General features: G+C 45.3%; 2 protein-coding genes across 27 annotated transcripts in view; one reads left to right on the plus strand and one right to left on the minus strand.

Moving 5' to 3' along the window:
- CYB561A3 (cytochrome b561 family member A3) overlaps positions 1–13,065 on the minus strand; it is a 235,007-nt gene extending 221,942 nt beyond the window's left edge. The window contains exons 1-4 of one of the 22 annotated variants that reach the window (XM_069623855.1): positions 12,889–13,065; positions 9,037–9,123; positions 2,177–2,335; positions 1,117–1,741 (exon numbers count right to left, since the gene is read on the minus strand). The gene's annotated coding sequence lies outside the window, so the exon portion shown is untranslated. Of the gene's footprint in view, positions 1–1,116; positions 1,742–2,176; positions 2,336–9,036; positions 9,127–12,301; positions 12,409–12,574; positions 12,681–12,888 lie in introns of those variants that run through there. The other 21 variants (XM_069623847.1, XM_069623845.1, XM_069623859.1 and 18 more) reach the window with 21 other exon arrangements.
- Positions 13,066–13,088: 23 nt separating this feature from the next.
- TMEM138 (transmembrane protein 138) overlaps positions 13,089–14,354 on the plus strand; it is a 390,769-nt gene continuing 389,503 nt past the window's right edge. The window contains exon 1 of one of the 5 annotated variants that reach the window (XM_069623866.1): positions 13,089–13,196. The gene's annotated coding sequence lies outside the window, so the exon portion shown is untranslated. Of the gene's footprint in view, positions 13,197–13,600; positions 14,012–14,354 lie in introns of those variants that run through there. The other 4 variants (XM_069623867.1, XM_069623868.1, XM_069623869.1 and 1 more) reach the window with 4 other exon arrangements.

Consider the following 14,354-nt stretch of genomic DNA (forward strand, 5'->3'; position numbering starts at 1 on the left):
ACAGTGGTGTGGTGGACACAGTATGGGCCCGCCTGTTTTTGTGGGGGGGGGGCGGGTTCCCTAGGCCACATAAACTTGGACACGTAAGCAAACTGAAAGATCTGGCATATGCGCTTGCGAAAAGGCAAATAGCTATGGGAGGGGAAGACATGCCACAAACCCCAATTGGAGGTATGGTGGAGTGACTTACAGAAATGGGCAGAGGCTGAGACCGTGGTATGGCAAGAAGCCAGCAGTATTTGGGGGGGGCGAGGGCTACTGAGACCTTGATGGTCTGGAAACTGCTTATAGCAGAACTATTTGGGACAATGCAAGACCCATCAGAACCCTCGGGAAGCGATACTCAATCACAAGATGCAAGGATTGGAAATAAATAGAAATAGGCTCGGGGTGGGATAAGGGAAGCAGTGAACACAATTGAAGAATGTATAATTGAAATGTTATTGTATACACTGCAAGTTTGGTTTGTATTGTTTGTTTAAATATTAATAAAATTGTAAATTTCAGGAGGAGTTATTTCATGTTGCTTCCAAACGATTTAGGAAAACGGTTTTGATTCCTTGTGTGTAAAACGGGTGGTATTACTATGGGGTGAGTCTAGTTAGACTTATGGATCATGTACTAAGAGATTGCAGCCGTTACTTGCCATCTTTGCTAGAGCACTTAAATGTAATTGACTAACTTCGCCGATTTAGTATACAAAACTACAAATCCAGCCCACAATGTCATGAACCAACCTATAACCTCCCTCATTTCAGTTCTCATCTCTAGCTAACATGGCATCACACCCAATAAACTCACACAATTACAAATTACTGCACTAAAATTACACACTTTCAGTGACCTAAACAGAATCCATTAAAGGCCTACCTGCATGACAGACTGCCGATCACTTCACCCAATATCACTATGAACAGCTAGCAATTAGTTCAACCATTCACAACACCCAAGAAAACTTTAGCTGACACACCCAAACAGAAATCAGAATAGCTCAAAAACATGTACCATTTACAAGTTTGGCACCAAACTGCAAATTCACCAGATCAACTTCATAGTTATACACACTAGAGCACTTGCATCTGCAGTTTCACATAACAGCCTGTGAGCTACAATTACGTTGTCAATTAGTAGCAGGGGCTGGCGTAGCAACCAAACGCCTTTGTGGGGATGTTCCAATTCATTTTTTTTTTCTTTTCTTAAAGATCGTAATCTGAATGATTGCACAGGTGTCACTTCCCTGTCCAAACAGGCATGACCATCATACTGTAACAAGGAAACACTGTTGAGAAGACATGGTGATAGCGTTGAGCTTGTCAAATTAGATCTGTCCGACAAAACATTTGTAGCAGACAATTGACTGTTACTTTATAGTCCAATATTTTGCAGTTGTTGCACAGCTACATCTTTGGGAACTGCAATATTACACCGAGACATCTGCCAGTTTAATCTTTCAATTGTCCAGGTGAAGTAAGAGGCAGGTTCTGAGGAAAGAATGAAGAACACTAGTCATCCCTGCCAAAAGCCTTAGGTTTTCCAGCTTTTGTGAACAGCCATTAATAAGTTTCGGAATAGTCCGTTTCCACCCATCAGCTTTTACAATATAATTCTCTTGTTTTTTTCACTGCATCTTCTTGTAGTTCACTCCAGTAGCTGCTTTTACTCCTCTACCTTTCTTTTTAAAGCCTCAATAGGTTTTCAATATTTCGTCAAATGTTTTCTGTCTCTTAATACGGTTTCTTGGCTGCGGGTATGAAAAAGGGAAGTTGAAACTTCATAATGTAATTGCCAATACAACAAACATTTTGCTTGAGCTGTACACTGGGGTAAGTGACTCCCCTTAAGGGCGATCCTCTCCGTCCCCTTGGATTTTTGCATATTCTTGCTCTCCTTGGCACTACTCCCTCCGCCCCTCCCTCCCCATGCAGCTGCCCACAACTCAGTCTAGCTGCACACACACTCTGACCCTGGACTACGGTCCCCAAGGGCATTCGACCCATAAAACTTTGCCAATAACATAAGAGAAATCAGTAGACCATCTTTAGAGAGTTACTCTAGAGGAAAGAGATGCTGTAAAAGAGTGGTGGCCATTGTGCAGCATGTATGTATGAAAAAAAAAAGGGAATGCCTCCACCCCCCCAAACATCAAATAGATGAAAAAAAAAAAGACATTGCTTACCTGACTAGAAAAGCATGACTGCCTTGAAATCCTTTTCTTCATGTATTACTTTTCTTTCTTCAAGACCCTCTATCATCCATTCACAATTAACTTCACCAGGAATTGCCATATAGAATTGTCAGAATCAAAAGGAAAGAGTGCCATGATAAAAGCTACTGCCTAAAAGAAGAAATAAAGTAAATTTAGTATGCACCAAGTATTTGTGAACCAGGTCTGTACCCCCAAACCATCAATTTATAGTGGGCTTGCTATGGATGTTCCTGCCTGATGTGTCCAGATTTGTGAGTGAAGCGTCTCTAGGTGCCTGGTAACTTTCTCCAAGACTTCTCCCATTGTGGCTTTAACTAGTTGCATCTGCTCGCTAATAAAATTTGAATTAGAGGTGGGTGTTCTGGAGCGGCAATACTGCAGAGCTCTTGAACCTAAAATGCTATTTTGTGTGGGTCCTTTAAGACAAGCACCTGTTTCAGTTTCTTAAATTTAACTATCAACCATAGAGAGTCCCAGCTTGCAGACAGCAACATGTACAGGAAATGATAGGGACCAGAAATAGGAGGGTATGCAGGGACAGAACCCATGACCAAAGTGATCTTTACTAGGGGGAACAAAAAGTAAATATTACACCTTAGCAGGAAGGCCTTTGCTAATACGAGCTAGGCACTAACGTCCATAAGGGCACTCTTTAATGTGCTTTCCTTTGATTCTGACAATTCTCTATGGCAATTACCGGTGAAGTTAATTGTGAATGGATGATAAGAGGGTCTTGAAGAAAGTAGAAACGTGAACAAAAGGATTTCAAGGCAGTCATGCTTTTCTAGTCAGGTAAGCAACATATTCTTTTTGATGTTGGGGGGGGAGGGGGATGAGGCATTCCCTTTTTTCACACAAATGATGCACAATGGCCACCACTCTTTCCACACAATGACTGTTCTACTGATCAGGCTGATCGCTTTCAAACGGTCACCAAGTAGGGGATACATGCTCCTACTGGCTGCCCACTTTGGCTTTAATGCTGTGGCTGCTCCAGTGCCCCCACAATGTTTCACACAAATAGGTCCATGCCTTCCTCAGATAGGCGCACCTGACCCGCTAAGCCAGTAGGAGCATTTATCCCCTACTTGGGGACGGTTTGAAAGCGATCAGCCCGATCAGTAGAACAGTCATTGTGTAGAACTGGGACGGAGTCACCCCAACCACAAAAAGGGGGCCTCTGTATGCTGAACAGCTAGGGTGCCTTAAGGCAGTGGCCTTCAAACTGGGTGGACTGAAGGATGCCCCATGGTGGGGGAGGAGGGGCTTGAAGGATTATTGTTAGGAAAGATTTCGTAATTGTAGGTAATTTTCCTTCCATGTGGCAACCCCTAAACTTTTTGCTGTTGTTTTTCACCTTGTTCTTGACTTTGCCAGAGAAGTGCAGCCTTCTGCCGCACTCCTCTGGGCTTTCGCTCCTTTTCTTACGGGGAAACTGACATGCCCTTAAGACAGTCAGTACCGGGGAACACTGTTTCCCGTAGTTTCTTTTATCATGTTGCGGCTTTAGTGCAACATGACACAAGAGGGCACTGTAAGCTAAGTTACAGCTCTCTTGGGTCTCTAGCCTTCTACAGGCCCTAGATACTCTTTTAGGATTGTATTTGATCGGTGCAAGTCATTCAGGGACTGGAATGGTGGCAGCGATCGTTTTGTGTATTTTGAGCTCCTTTTGGCATTCTGAGCGCGTTTTTCGCACTGAACCCAAAATGGTGGCCTGGCTCCCAAAATGGCCAGACCACGAGGCTCCTTTGTCCTGTCCACTGACCGTCTTGCTCCCTTCACCTTCCCCAGGTCGAGCCGACCCGGGGCCTTCCTTATTTGGGCATGTACTTTCCCGCGAAACCTGGTTGCTTTCGCGGGCTTTTACATGTCTTTTGTGTGCCTCCAGGGTGTGGGCTGGGATGTCTGGTCCCAATACACATCCTGGGTGCCAGAGAGTCTAGGGTAGTGTGAATTCCTGGGACCACCGTGGTCCGTGATTGGTCCATGAATGGTGTGTGTGTTGATGAGCGGATCTCCCATTGGCTCCCCTCCGTTTTGGCGCGAAGGGAACCGTGGATAAGAGGGGGCTGGAAACACCACTACCATGTCGATCTCCTGAGTTCTCACGAACAAAGGAATACAGGAGCCAAGTATCCTGCAACCAAGAGGCTGGACCGAGGAATCGCTGGTGACCCGCTGAAGGACTCCTCCTTTGCACTGCTGTCGTCCTGTGAAACCCTTTCCTCCTTTGATCGAACCAGAAGGCCTGTACTGGTGCTTCGACCTTTGGAATAGCAGGAACAGCTATTCTCGGCGACTTCATCATCTCCTGCCAGTAAGCCTTCGGAAGCGTCTCTGGGCCATCCAGTTGACTGACCAGCTTACACGGGAGTCCTGCTCTGTAACCGCCGCCAGGTTGTGTTGTATTTCGAGTCCTTGTCACTCTCACCCGCTTAGTACACTTGGCGTTCCCAAGTCTGAAGTGAGTAGTGTACATTTGGCTCAGATACACACGGCCGCTCCGTTGCCCTGCTGTGGTGACAAAACTGTGCAGGTTTCTTCGATTGGGACGTCTTTTTTCTCTACACGACGACGAGGCATTCCCAGCTCTTCTGAACCTGCCAGCTGCTGAAACTAACGTGGAGAAGCCTGGGTCTGCTTGCATCGGGGACCGGTGAGTAGTATAGCTAGGATCTGGTCGCCCTCCTGCAGTAGCCCATTGCTTTTCCCCCCTGTGTATAAACAGCACCCTTTTGTCCGTACTCGCGCTCTGCTTCTGCTCACTGTGGAGGCTGCGCTTGAGTCGCGGAACCTGTTCTTCTTCTGTTGTGCACTAACCCGAACTGCCTGACTTCCTCCGAAGAGCTTCTCCTTTTGCCCGTTGGCACCAGCGTGTGCAGGTACTTTGAGCACAAGGCTCCACTCTTCGCAGGGCTCGGACTTCCATCTAGTTAGGTGCCTCTGAAGGCGAACTGAGTCTAAAGCGTTATCGCACTGCCTGTTTTCTTTCCCTTTCAGGTGGACTACACATTTCGTGCATATAACGCTTGCGACTGTCGTATTTGTATATATATATATATTGTGTTGATATGGTATGTGTTGGCTTAATATTGTGATATTGTGATTTTCTCGCTACGGTCATTATTTTAAAGGCCTTAAAATAAATGTGTATATATTTTTGATATAACAACTGTTTGGAGTAGTTTGTAAGTGATCTTGCTTTGTGTGCTCATTGCGGGCTTTCAGTCACCCTCACCCCTCTTGAGACCTAGTCTTGACCGCCGCGATCGCTACCTTGATTGGTCTGGCTCGTCCAGAGGTTACCCTGTTCCAAGTAATTAGGTTGGCCTTCTGAACTTCTGCGCCACCAGGACAGAGTTCAGAAATTCGTCTTAACAATTATGGTGACTGTTTTGAATAGAAAATAAGCATTTGTGGTGGTGGGCGGGCAGAAACTATATTTTACTCAACGAGGGCCTCTGGATAAAAAGGCTTGAAGACCACTGCCTTAAGGGAATAAAATGACCTCCCGCTTTCAAATAGCAAAGCAAATAACAGCACTCCTTTCACGCCACGGTCAGAAAACTCCAGCTACCGGGCCAGTCTTTCGATACACAAGGCTGCAGAAAAATCAGGAAAAGCAAGAACATAGCTCCAAGCTCCACAACATCCAACGAGAATGAAGTGGTCTCATTAGAATGGGAGAAAAAAAAACATATCATTCACCCCAGATCAAAAAGATATTTTCGAAATTAATGACAGTGGTCACTAGCCCTAGCAAGCATTCAATAAGTTAACAGGCAAACTATCTTCAATTAACTGTTGATGTCAAGTGGTTGGAAAAAACAAACCATTACAAGCATAGCAGCCCTAAAGAGTTGTGTCCTTAGCAATCACAGGTATAAGCCATTACAAATAGAGCATCCCAGAAGAAATGTGTGTTCTGAATCACTGAACATTCAGTAGTCCTTTTGATAAGTCGAATGTTAAGTCAACCGTCTTACAATTGAATGTTACCTGCATCTTCAATGCATATCTCTGATGCAGACTCACTAACTCAACTATTAACAGGATTTGAACTAACAGGTCACACAATAATCTCTGCAGCAGGGTTACTGACCAACTAAGCTGCCTTTCCCAACAGGCTGTTGAAACTGAAAGGCACATAGGGTTAGGGCACTGGCAGTTCCAGGGGAGGCTTGCCTGACATAAATGGCTCTAAGCCTGTTCGGACTATCCTACATAAGTCAGGAAATTCATAATGATGCTTTGAAATGTGCTAGACTTTTTGGCAGTGGGACTCAGTAATCGGATATGGGAGAAACAAAAGTTTAGAAAATCTCAAGAACGAGTAGAACGTATTGAAGTATACGACAGCAATGCCATCTTCTCAAACTGTCAGAGGTTGGTGGGAAGAGCTCAGATACTGTTCTTCCTCTGTACTTTAAGCTAGCTGCAGAAAATGCCAACATACGTTTGTGTTGAAATTCAGGTACTGTCCCAAAACATAGCAGCACTGCTAAGAAATGTGGGCATTGTGCAATCAGCCCTGCTGTGAATATTTGGCATTGTGCGGTGACATGCATACGGTATAGCAGCTCCGTTGATATAGAAGTAGTCCCGTTGTGAAGTACAGGCACAATTTGCGCCACTGAAAATCTATATAGCGCTGCTTCTACCTGTATCCATTATACCTGCTTGTGGTGGGTGGTCAGAAGGGGAGTTAAAGTTCAGACCACATGCCTAGCTATATGCAATTGGTGTGCTGTGATGAAAAGAAAACAAATGATGACATGCCCATGCTGCTGCAACTGCGCTGCCTCTATTAACCCAATTAAGCAGAAATGCAGTCCTTGTTTACGACTATTTTCATTTTACACAATACTACCTGTGTCCTAAAGCAAAGTGAAAATGTTCATGATACAAAAACACTAACCTACAAAATGCAGGCAGTTGAATAAAGTGAACACAACACAAATTCCCCTTTACATTACTCAGAAAGTATTATCTTGATAGAATCATTAACAGAGGAGAGTGTTAAACAAATTAAACAGATTAGGACTCATCCCAGTTGCTTCTTTCAAGGAACTGTGTTGATGTAAAGAGTGGATTTTACAAGCTGCTTCTAGCCAGGCTGTCAGTAGTAAGCTCCATGATTTATGGGGTGCTGCCATAAATATCCTGTTAAGTGGTACACAAGGAAGAATTAAAAGTGCCGTATTGACAGATTTCTGTGCGTAAAAACGCCCCATACTCACCTTATTTGGAGGGCTCAGTGAATCTTAATAAAATGCACAATTTTACAACAGAAGTCAGCACCCCTGAGAGCCCATTCCCGATATTGCGCACAGGCAAAGCGTGTGTCCACAATATATGTGGAGCTACTGCCAACGCCTTTGCTTTTAACCCAGCTCTTGCACCACACATTGAAGAAGCACCATACATGCAAATACCAACACACTGCAGTTGCTCTGCACCGAATAGGTTCACAGCAATCAAATGTGCTTCTTTTGAAATGTCACTGGCCTCATCCAGCTGTAAGGCAAACAGTTTCAAGCGCAATATCAATTCTGTACTGATATCAGAGGACAGGCAGTGATGCGGCGGAAAATTGTAGTGTCAGACATTCGCATTTCTCAGCTGCACTGTCACTAAGCATTACCCGGTTGACACGAGAATTGTTGGCAGAATTACTTTCTCAGCATCTGTAAAGGGCTTTTTGTTTTTGGCCAGATAATTTAACAGTGTCCCTCTGCATGCCTTGCAGCTGCCGTCCAAACAAATCCTGGGTCTTTGTTGCTAAATCGGCCTGTTTTGTTTCCAAATGCTGCCTTAATTGGGTTGGCTTCAGGCTTGCTAATGTAGTGCCACAAACCACACACTGCAGCTTAATTTGTCCAGCAACTGCAAGTCCAAATAAGAAGTATTTCCGTGTTTTTGCATTTTTTTGTCCGTTTCCACCTCTCCTGCTTTTCATTTGAGATTCCTACCATCTTTGGGTACTAGGAAACGAGCCAGTTCTACGTGATATTTCTGCATTTTAAAGCCTGAACACAAAAAAAAAAAAAACGACATTTTTTGGCTGTTTTTGCATTGGCTTTAAAATGCGGAAATATCACTTACTGACCCGCTCCTTCCCCAACTGCTCATTAACTCGTTAATCGGGGGCAGTTAACCCCCAATCAACACACACACCCTACCCACACACACAGTCCAAAACTAACAGTCCAAAACTATACTCTGCCTCCAGCAAAGACTCAACTAGGGCATACAGCGCCCGTCACCACATGCGCGCACTGGTGTGCAGCAGGGGTTTGACAAGCATGATAGTTCGATTTAGAAAGACCGCTCTCTGCGGTTATGGAGCAGTCTTTCTAAAACAAGCCCCATCCCCAATTGGTACAGTGAAAAAGATCTTTTCACTTAGTACCAACGATCCATCTAAAAAAGGAGCCGGAATCTGTGAAAACATTTCAAGCCCCCACTTTAAGTTACATTCGTTTTTAAAAAGCATTTCAAGTTTTCAAAAATGCTTCATAAGATTTAAAATGGCAAAAACCACATGCAAGGATTTAAAACGAAGCACATGAAAAGGCTGGGGAAAACAAAAACAAATTACAAAAAAATGGACAAGATACCGGTTGGATAAAAAACAATTGATACAAGTCTCAGAAGACTCCCTGTTCAGATTGTGAAGTTCTAGCTCTAATTTCTTTTTGAAGGGGGGTCCTGGACTAGGCCACAGTGGTGGTGAAAACCACACCTGGAGGCACATTGCACAGGGCCAATATAAATCTTCAGCACTTCTACTCAACAAATGGTACATGGGGAAAACAAATCCTTACCTGCCTGTGTGACTGGGTCAAGTGCTTCACTGGATTTTTCTTGCTGGGGAACAGGTGGTTAGGCTGACACTTACGCTCGGAGCGATGCTGCTGCAAGCAATGAAAACAAACAGCAAATTAAGACTAGGTGAGCAGGGGTTCAAACCAGCACTTGGGTGTTAGGCATCAGCTAGTAAGCAAGACATAACGCTGGGAAACCAGGAGAGAAAAACACAGTGCATGCAACTCCCACATGAGACGTGAACTTTCAGTACCGCCCCAAACTGGACATGAGAAAGTAACAGCCTCAAAAGTAAGCAAATCCTATTAGAGATGTCAGGATTTTTTATGGTGCCATTGCTGCTGGGGGACTTTGCTTCCAAGATGGGATGATAGAGCCAATTTGTGCTCCTGCAATTGAAAAAGTACAATAAAAAAAATTATATAGACGTACCAGATTGACCGTACCAATATTTGTGCACTACACTCATCGGCACACATCCTCCCCTGCACACAAAAGGGACCTAGGGTGAAGGGCCCTACCGGGAAATCTCTGAAGTTCGCTATAGGCCCGTCCACCCTAGCTGGACGAGTGAACAGAACAGTCAGGGCACAAACCTGAAAACGTGACCATATTCAGTCACAGATACAAACAAGAGCGAGAGAAAGAGCATCAGCTTGTTATTTTTTACCCTTTCTATCCCCGGCCTAGAATAGTTGAGAAGTCCAGCCTGCTGGCATTCCAATCATTCATCTGCATATCTTACAGAAACCGACACGGTAGTTCTTCACCAAGCTTACTTTTGGAAACATTAAGTAATCGCCATGTAGCTTTTACTGCAAGTCCACTTTAAATCAATCACTTCTATGGCAGCGGTGCACCCAAAGTACTGTTGGTAATGCAGTGATTTTAGTACATCCAAGGGATGCACAGACTCGCTCTATATTATATGGCTACCGGGGTAGCTCAGCAGGTTGACCGAGCGTTGCTGAGACATTACATGGAAAATATAATTGTGTATTGATTATGTTTAAGGTTCAACTTAACCAAAACAATAATAAGAAATATATGCAAAACTTAATGACTTTCTGCAATTACTAATAAAAAAAGCCATTGATGGGTTGGGCTATTTCTGCCTCTGTAGTGAAAATCAAAAGTTGGCAGCCACGAACCCAGTGTAATTTCCCAATAACTGCTGTCAGCACAACAGAAGCATTTATTTGTGACACCAGTTTGATAAACATAACATCTTTATAAATATAATCTGTGATAAAACACAAAGCAGGGGGAACACAAATTACAGAGTATTGGTGTGGTGCTCAGAACAAAAATAAAATAAAAGCTAAATCTCAAAGAAAACTAGTGAATGCAAGTTTCAGCAGTGTTTGAGTTTAGAAATTACGTTTTTCCTATGAACATGTAAAACGCACATTTGAACAATCCAGCATGTAGAACGACTGCTTTCAACAGTGACCCCCTCCCCACCCCACCACCACCACCACAGATGTTCAGGGCCCATTGATTTCCACGGTGTCCCTTTCAGGACAGAAATAAAAACAAACGGGATGAGCAAACGGAGCCAGTAAATGCGTAAGTGACGGCTGGGGAAAGGAGCACTGTGTAGATTAGGTCACAGTCTCTAGTTTCCCTCTGAAAAGCTGAGGGGCTTGGTAAAGCCTGGTCATTGCTGAGGCAGGCCGGGTCCCGAGATCCAGCCAGACAATTGATGCCAGATTTCAGACCCAGCCAGAGCCGTTCCATGGTCCAGAGGGGGTGACAAGGCAGAGGGGCAGCCAAGTCAGGGGGGCCGGTGTTGTATGATAGCTGGTTCCCCCTTGGCAGATTGCTGAAGCCAAGCAATCTGCCATGGGGGGAGCTGGTTATAACACTGTCAGTGCATTCTCCTGTCCCTGCTCGCCTCCTCTCCTATGGCCCCCAAGGTGGGGCACCAGCTTTGGTGTGATCCGGCCTCCCTGCTCGCCTCCTCTCCCCACGCTTTCGCCTTTGTGGATCCAAAGGGGGGGAAAGGGAAACAGAGGGACCAGAGGCCTGAAACGCTTGCTCCCCGGAACTCCCTCCAAAATGTGGTGGGGCGGCTGTGCCGAGAAGCAGCATCCCTTACCAGGCAAGAAGAAACTGGCAGCACCAGCAGGAACACAGCACGGACAAGCCATCCAAATGCAAGAAAGCGCATGTCCAGGCTGCATTTATTTCCTGTTTCGTGGCCATGTCACACTGACTGGGCATGGGTGGCCAGTAACTCGCCATGCACAGTTAAGTGAGGCAAACAAAAACTATTTTCCCTTTTCTCACCATCCTGGATCACACGCCCCACAGATTGAAGACCTCTGCCTACAGTATGGCTATTTCGAAGGCGAAATACTCAATTTATCTTGCTGGTAAGACAACATAGGAGTCTGCATTTTCAATGTATACATGAACATGCAGGCGCCTAGTTAGTAAGACAAAGCATGGAAATGAAGGAATTCTTTCCTATACAGCTGAAGAAGTGCCTTGGGAGGAGGGGGGGTGGAAATCAAGAATGGCAGCTTGTGGTACAAACAGACTCTGGCCAGCACAGCTCAAAGCACTGCCTGGCAGCACTGAGAGTTAAAAGTTAGGCAATAGGCACATACCCTGCAATCAAAGCTGGCCTTAAGGGGGGGGGGTGGGAGGGGTGAGCTGGGTGTCCACCTGGGGCACCACACCCCCCAGGGCACCGTTAGCCCCCACCACACCAGCTCGGGGGAGTCTTTCAAGAGCTCCACCGAGCTGGCGTAGCAGGAGAAGGTACGGCATGCAGACTTTTGCTGTTAAATGCAGCCGCGGCAGCAGTGGCTAAATGCGCCCCTTTGCTGCGGGCACCATTAATGCCAAAAGGCGCCATTAGCCCCTAACCACGCCAGCTAGGGCGAGTTTTTCAAGGGCTCCCCCGAGCTGGCGTTGTGGCAGAAGGCATGGCAAGCACCTCACTGTCATTGAATGCCAATGAGGTGCTGACGCGCCCTATTCATATTACCTCCTCGCCGGAGCAAGGAGATGTTAAACATTTTTTTTCTTTTTTTTAAAAAAGTGGCCCATCCTGGCCCTGCCCCCCGTTGGGATAATACCAGCCAAGAAGATACACAAAGATCCCATGTTGCTACACAAAGATCCCCTGTTACAACAAAAGTCAAAATAGGAAAAACACACCCACGGGCACCCAAAGACACCTGGCGCTTCGAAACACTTCCAAGATACATAAGCGCCTTATAAACACACAAAAAATAAAATACGTGCCCGTACACAGCATGGAGTGATCCTTCGGACACCTTCCTCTCTAAATGCCTTCCTAAGTCAACACATATACAAGTCCTACGTAAAAACGTTCCGACGATTTATACCTGAGACGACTTATACCTGAAAGACGTCATGACGGCTTAAAGGCATTTTAAAAAGTATCGGCAAACTTTTAAACAAACGTACCATGCTATCGGGTCTCATAGAGACGTTAAATGAACAACCCTCGCCCCCCCCATGCAGGAGAAAAAAATAAACTGTTATGCTGGATATTCGTACCCAAATCGTCTGTCTGCATCAACCACATATCCCCATCTGCTGCACATAAATCCTCAAACCCTCCCCTGTCCAGCGGGGAGAATAATTAACTAGTTTAACTATTCGCTGTACTGTTCACTGGTACAGTGGAAATCCAACTGGGAAGGGAGGAACACGCTGCCCCACTCCATAGAACACAAATCTCACGGCCAAATCGTCTTTTAAGTAAATCTCACCCCTGATGGTCATTACAAATCCCCAAAATACACAGAAATACACCCATCTCCTGCTCTGCATTAAAGTAACAATCAACATGAGAACACTTTTAGACTTACCATAAACCAAACTCAAGCACCAATTAACAAGCAACTATACGAAATGTGCTTTGTAATGGAGGAATCTCTCCCGATGAGTGCTGCAACGCCTCGCCTTCCCTCTCCGCACCGCTTGTGCTACACTAGTTGCCTACTTGCCTTGCCTTCGCTCGTGCAAAAAAAAGATGACGAAGTGACATTTTGGAGCATGTGATGCGGAGCACGTGACGTGATGACGTGGGGAGGAGCGTTGCTATGGTCAGTTTCTGAAATGGGAACTAGACGCTACTCTTTGTGAAACGTCGTATCCTGATTCCTGGTAAAATCAGGTGAGTGCATGCGATCCCGCTCTTGTAGTGAATTTTATATACATTTCTTTTAGCATCCATTAACTTAGACGTTCTCACCCCTTTGTTATATTGTTAAGAGGAACCCTTTTGCAACTTCTGGAAATTCACGTTGAAACTGTACTTCGTTGTATTGTACTTATCACATGTTGAAAATAAACATTGTAAGTACGTGAATTTCTAAACATTTGGTTTTGAAAATACACAGGGCAGCCTGTTGTTGTTGGTATTGTAGACTCACTAGCTGCTCCAAAGCTCATCTATGGTACGGTTCAGGCTCTGGAACGCTCGCAGATGCAGTAACTGCTGTGCAGCAACTATACAGACCCTGCTCTGGTGTAAGTGACTACATATATAATAATCAGGCCCATTGCTTGACCCGGGCAACTGCCTGGTGCTTAATTGCCCCAGGGGGTGAAATTGCCATGGTCCCTTGAGGGCAACATTTCCCTGGGTGTGTGGCGCGACTACTGTGGGGAGAGTAGCCGCAGCACAGTATGTGGCAGCTGCTGACTGGCATTCACATAGTATTTGCGTAACGTTGCGGAAGTCAGAGGCTCTCTAAAATTTCACGCCACTTGGGGTGGAGGGCATAAAAGGGTGTCTTTCCTGGTGGCCACCTGCCTTTGTAATCAAGCCGGAAAAACACGCCACTGAGGAAAAAAATACGGCTGCCTTTGAGCGTTCCCAGCTTCCCGTCCGACACTCCAATTGCTTTCTACCCATACCCGTGCGCAAAGAAAGAAGACTGCATTGCCTGCCTGACTCGATTGTGTGCAGAACTACTCAGAAAGAAGGTAGGTACAACCCAATGCTTCAGTTGACATTTTAGAAAATGTTCCTTTAAACTGTGTACATAGCGTTCAGCTGGTGCGCAAACAGTAGTTTGCATAGTTCATAGTGCATTCTGGACAAGAACGGGTAAATGGGAATATTTTGTTTTACACTTTCCTAGCCCAGATTTTATTCCACTGTGTAGACGCCTGCCTCGATTGGATCGAGCGCGTGTATTTCAATCGCTTTGTTGTGTTGCTGATTCCCCGTTAGAAAGTATCCCGCTCCTGAAAGGGTAAATGGCAGAATGTAGCTTCACTCTGTTCTGTCCCAAAAAACGTCTAAACGGTAGAAACATTTCTCAGT

Source organism: Ambystoma mexicanum, chromosome 11, assembly GCF_040938575.1.
Source record: "Ambystoma mexicanum isolate Mex_15411 chromosome 11, UKY_AmexF1_1, whole genome shotgun sequence".
Classification (NCBI taxonomy): domain Eukaryota; kingdom Metazoa; phylum Chordata; class Amphibia; order Caudata; family Ambystomatidae; genus Ambystoma; species Ambystoma mexicanum.